The sequence below is a fragment of the Arvicanthis niloticus genome, chromosome 4 (genome assembly GCF_011762505.2).
Source record: "Arvicanthis niloticus isolate mArvNil1 chromosome 4, mArvNil1.pat.X, whole genome shotgun sequence".
In the NCBI taxonomy this organism is placed as follows: Eukaryota; Metazoa; Chordata; class Mammalia; order Rodentia; family Muridae; genus Arvicanthis; species Arvicanthis niloticus.
The window spans coordinates 38062942-38068736 of NC_047661.1; the positions used below are offsets into that span (position 1 = coordinate 38062942).

Genomic DNA, 5795 nt, shown 5'->3' on the forward strand with positions numbered 1-5795 from the left:
CCTAAGAGGTGGGTAATTAAAACTGGTTAATTTTTCCCCTTGCATTCCAAAACACAGTAGCTTGCATTAACCTTCATACAGTAACAGAGAACACTGTTAACACAGCTGGGGTGGCTTTCTTCACAGTTAAGACAAAAGTGCATTTGATTTTCTGGTTAAAAGAAAGAATCATAAAAAGAGATAACGGGCGTTTGGATCCCCAATATTTTCTAGTAGAAATAATTCAACTTTCAACCAAGTTCTGAAAATCATTCAAAAACCACTTGCATTTTATAATTGATATATTTCATAAATGGAATTTATTTATAAAGTGGAAAGAAAGAAGTTACCCCCATCTAAGAAATAAAATCTTAAACTATTTCAACCCCAAGAACAAAAACAAAACAAAACAAAACCTGAAAATGAGATTATCAGTGTTGCTTGGAACTAGTAATTTCCAACAAATTTCATCAATCTTCTTGACGTATTGAGGACTTTCTACTTAGGGAAAATTAAAGTCATAGTTAACAGTTCCAGCGACACTCCTCAAATCAAAACGGTCTCACCTCTAAGGCAGGCAGGCTGTTTTCTTTGGTCAGCTCTGTGAGAAAGTTCTGGAATCAGCTGAAATACTTCCTCCTCCCTTTCATACCCACAATGCGTCCAGCAATTCCCAGTCTTGGCGGGCAAGACAGCATAACTCTGCAAGGTTTCAGGCTTAGACTAAAAATTTAACAACTGTATGGCATCCACTCCTAACCTACACATCCGTAATCAACGCGAAGAAGTCCTCAAATCTCTAGCTATGGAAGTTGATTTGAATCACTTTCCTCCTCCGGGTACAACATGTCTGGCATCTACGGCATCTCCAGCTTCTCGGGCGTCTGGGTGTATCGGCTAGTGCAAACCCGCAGCTTCGGCAGCGAGTCGCTCTTCTGGCAAGCGGCCTGCTGCTGAGAGGGGCTAGAGGTCTTGGCGTCTTCTTGAATCTTCCAGGTCACCAGCTGCATACAGGCTCTGGCATCCTCGATGGAGCTGTGTCCACTGCTTTGTGTCTGGATCTTCTGGTTGAGATACTGGGAGACAAGGCCTCGCAAGGAGCGCTTGTAGGGGAGGCCTCGGCGGTGCGGGAAGAGCACGGATGTGTCCACCACAGTGCCATGGATGAACTTCAAAGCCAGCAGGTCACTCTCAAGGCTGTGTCCAATGAGGATGGTTTCAGTGCTCAACAGGCTAAGGAGCGTGGCCTGGACATCACAAAGCTTAACTTCGGTGTTCTCCAGGTCTGCCTCGGTCACTCCGGAAAACATAGTGTTGTAGTCCACAATCTCATTGTCCGGCTTGACGAAGGTGTCGTAAATCACATGTAAATCAGCGTCCACCACTGTGACACGGGTGAGCTCCAGGCCGTGTGTGGTGTAGGACATCTCACAGTCTAGAGCGTAGATTCCCGCATGCGCTTCCCAGTCCTTCTTCCGGAAGCTCTTGGCAAAGCCATGCAAGTTGTCCTTCCTGCCATCCTGCACGTGTTGCTTGGCCACCTTGCAGCCTGTGGCTCCCATGGGCGTGTTGCAGCACGAGTAGCGCACCTGCCAGCCTCCCTGCACGCGAATGGAGAGGGCACGCCCCCAGTGGTACACACAAGGCTCTGAGCAGAGGCAGCCGCCCGAGGGTGACACGAGGTACTTGATGCCACAGCGGCAGCAGGCCCTGTGTGAGGAGTTCAGCGGCTGCTTTTGTGTGAAGAGCATTGCCGACTCTGGCTTCTTCGGATGCGCGAATGGGAAGCCATGAACCTTGCGCTGCTCCTCCGTGAGCAGATAGCTCCGCAGGCGGCTGTACAAGGTGGCCTTGCTGAGACCAGGGATGGCGCTGGGAACCAGGCCCCTGAGCGTCTTCAGGGTGTGCAGGGCAACATTCAGGTACTTTCTCTTGCTGGGACTTTGGTCGTAGATCACTTTCTCCTCTGACTGAGCCTTCTCTATGGCCTCCAGATGTGAAGAGGACAACTTCAGGTACGCCTCGATGAAAAAGCCCAAGTAATGCTGACGCAAGGCAGCAGGGATCTTGTCCTTAAACTCCTTGGTGAGGATGGGTTTCTTCATTCCAAAACAAGTGTAGTTGTAGTTAGGTTGGTGTTGAGTAACTATGTAGGTGTTCAAGTATGGCGGCTGACCTGTGGCTCTGCTGCTGCTGCTGCTGAAGGTCTTCTTGGCAGCTGTGGTGTTGGCCAGGCTGGGTCTGGCCATGTGGATGAGCCTCCTCTTCTCTCGAGCTGAAGCTGAGGATGAATAAGAAGACGACGACGACCATGAGGAGGAAGACGACGATGAGGAAGACGACGACGACGACGACGACGAAGCGGAGGAAGACATTATCAACTTCTCAGGGCAGATTATCTTCCTCCTGACCAGCTGGGGTCGCCCGTTTTCCCAAGGCTCTGCAAGCCAGCAGTGGTGCACCCCAGGGCCAGACCTCCAGGAAGGCACCTGGACCTCGATGAGCTGGTGGGTCTGGCAACAAGTTGGGGGGCACTGGTAGTAAGACAGCAAGACGTTTCTGACTGGATGAACCAGGACTCTCCTGGCTTCGGGGTGCCCTGGTGGGAACCAACTTCGCGCTGTAGCTTTCAGGCTCATGCTGCTCTGGAGACACAGCTCTAGAGCGAACAGTCCGATTCGCCTACCAGCGTGGGAATGGAGGCAGAGGCGGCGCTGCAGCCCTTAAATACTAGGTGGTGGGCGGAACTCCCTCTAATCTAAGCCGATCACATCCAATCACATTGGATCTACTATCCTCTAGACAGCTTCCGGACTATTGGGCTCCTCCTACCAGGAAGTGTAGTCATTGACTCAAACAGAATTCCTATTTCCACTTTGTCCTCATGTTTGTTTGATTGATTTTTTTTATTTTATGTCTTTATTGATTTCTTTTGAGAAGTTCGTACATTGCATTTCTATCTTAACCATCACCCCCTAATTCCTTCTAGAACTAGCTCCCTTCCATGAATATGGATATAGCATTTTGTTTCTTCATTTTATTTTAAACTCAGAGTCCAATTTCAGCAGTCCATATACTCTCTTGGATGTGTTACCATCCCCTGGGTTATGATTATATTTTAGGTGTGTGGGGATATTTTATGTTTCTTTCCTTCTGTTCCCCTTTTCCCCTCTTCTCCCTCCACCCCGCTTTTTTCCTTCTTCAGCCTCCCTTCCTTCCCCTCCCCCTCCCTCTCTCCCCTCTCTTCCATTTCTGAGACAGTCTTGATACCCCCACCTTGACGGCTTGAGCTCTTGCCTCAGCCTCTTAAGGTAAGGCCATGAGCAAATAGATTTTGAAATTCCAGGCTTTGACCTTGGAAGGTCAGGCTCTTGCCTGTGAGTGGCCCTGTAGTCTTATAACCACTATTATCTTGCAAGCACACAGAAAGAAAACTAAGGCACACAGACTTCATTCACTTTACCCAGGGTCAGTCACACAGAATTCCTGGCCTGGTAATCTGATATCCATCTCCAGAGAGTCTGTAGCTCTTGGGCTACCAACAGCACTTGCACAATTTCCGAGTAATAAATGAGAAGTAAAATAGCATCTTTTACTTTTATTTTATTTATATTTTATTTTACTTTAACTATTCTTAAACCTTAAGACGTTGCCTCAAATAAGATATATGTAAATTGTACTTTCATTAATTTCAAAATAACAAATCAATTAGATCCTAACAATGGCAGTTTACTCAGTAAACACTTGAATTTGTTCTGAATCCCAGGAGACTATAAGAAGATCTCTTGAGTTCATGGTAATCTGGGACAAAGCAAGTCCCAGATCCAGGCGTGGTGGTACATATCTTTAATCTGGGCCACACCTTAATCTGGAGACCTACATAAGGACACTGGAAGAAGGAAGATTCAATCTTATTTGCTTGATTGCCTTGTGAGACTGAGAAACTGCCAGATCCTTGGACTTCCATTCACAGCTGCTGCTGACCACTGTTGGGGAGTTGGACTACAGATTGTAAGTCATCAACAAATTCCCTTCCTATATAGAGACTACCCATAAATTCTGTGACTCTAGAGAACCCAGACTAATACATTTCTTATCCCCACCCTACCTAACCCCACTCTTTTTTTTTTTTTTTTTCTTTTAAGGAACTCTCTGTTCAGGTTCCAGGCCTTTTTGAATGGGTTAGTTAGGGGTTGTTTGTTTTATACTCTTTTTTTAAAGTTCTTTTATTCTGGATATTAACCTGTGTCAGATGTGTAGCTGGCAGATTCTCTCCTATTTCATGGGCTGTGCCTTTGTCTGCTTGATTGTTTCTTAATAGTTGTGTAGAGCATTTTTAGTTTTATGAATTCCCACTTGTCAATTCTTGGCCTTAATTCATGAGTAAATGGAGTCCTAGTCAGAAAGTCCGTCCCTCCACCTGCAGCGTGTGGCCACTGCCTGTTTTCTTCTTACAGTTTCAGTGTTTCGGGTTTCACAGGACTTTGATCCATTTAGAGCTGGGTTCTGTGCAAAGTGATAAATATGGATCTAATTTCATTCTTCTGTCTGTGGCCATCCAGCTTTCCTAGTACCATTTGTTGAGGATGCTTTCTTTCCTCCAGCTTCAGCTTTTGTCAAACTCATCAAATGTTAAATGGTTGAAGCGTCTCATGTTTCAGTTTTCAATTTTGTTCCACTGGACTATGTGTCTGCTCTTGTGCCAGTATTGTTTTTGCTACTAAGGCTCTGAAATACATCTTACGGTCTGGATTTGTTATCCCTCAAGTGTTTTGTGTTGTTGTTGTTGTTGATGATGATGATGATGATGATGTCAAAGGTTGTTTGGGCTATCTGGGGATTTTTGTGGTTCCATATGAATTTTAGGATAGTTTTTTTTTTCTATTTCTTTGAAAAAATGACGTTCAGGGCTGACCTGGTCCAAAGCTTTCTCAAGAGGCCCCGATGAAAGGATAAAGGGAGCATAGTTCTGTGTCCTTGCTCAAGAATGGACTTGGAAAAGCTATTCTTGGGCTAAGGCTAAGGTCTCAAAGGACTTAAGGTTTCAGTTCCTGAGAACATGGATTTTTATCCCCCTAAAAAGACTGGAATTTTAGGTACCAAGGCCACCATGTGCTCGGTTTGTAACAGTCTTGAAATATCTTGAGTTGCCTTTGTGAAACATTACTTGATTAGCTTCTTGCTGACTTTGTCCTATTGTATGGTAACTTCTGCAGACTCTGTCCATTTCTCCCCTGGAAATAGTACATAAGATGCTGTACTTCTTAATAAATGTGCTTGGCATGAGACATAGCTTATGTCAGACATTCTGATCTCCGCTTTTTTGTCTCTTTATCTTCTGACCTGGTCTTCCCTCAAGACCTGCCACTGAAAAACTGCCTGCTGGTCCAGGTTAAATGAGATAGAGATTTTGACTGAGACTGTGCTGAATCTGTAAATAACTTTTGGCAGAATGGCCATTTTCACTGTGTTAATTCTACCGTGGGATGCCTTTCTTTTTCTAGTGTCTTTATCACTTTCTTCAGAAGTTTAAAGTTATCACTAAGGATAATATTGAAGTTATCATCATTCACTTCTTTTTTTAAATTTTTTTAAGATTAATTTATTTTAAGTATGTGAACACACCAGAAGAAGGCATCAGATCCCATTACAGATGATTGTGACCCACCATGTGGTTGGTGGAAATTGAGTGTTCTTAACCACTGAGCCATCTCTCCAGCCCCCATCCCTCATCCCTCAAACCTAACTTTGGTTAGGTTTATTCCTACATGTTTTATTTTCTTTGCTGCTACTCAGTATGGGAGTGTGTTCATGAT

At 44.9% G+C, this 5795-nt stretch overlaps 1 pseudogene; it reads right to left on the reverse strand.

The window, feature by feature from the left end:
• Nucleotides 1–836: 836 nt before the first annotated feature.
• Nucleotides 837–2618, reverse strand: LOC117707314 (RNA exonuclease 1 homolog pseudogene; annotated as a pseudogene).
• Nucleotides 2619–5795: the final 3177 nt, after the last annotated feature.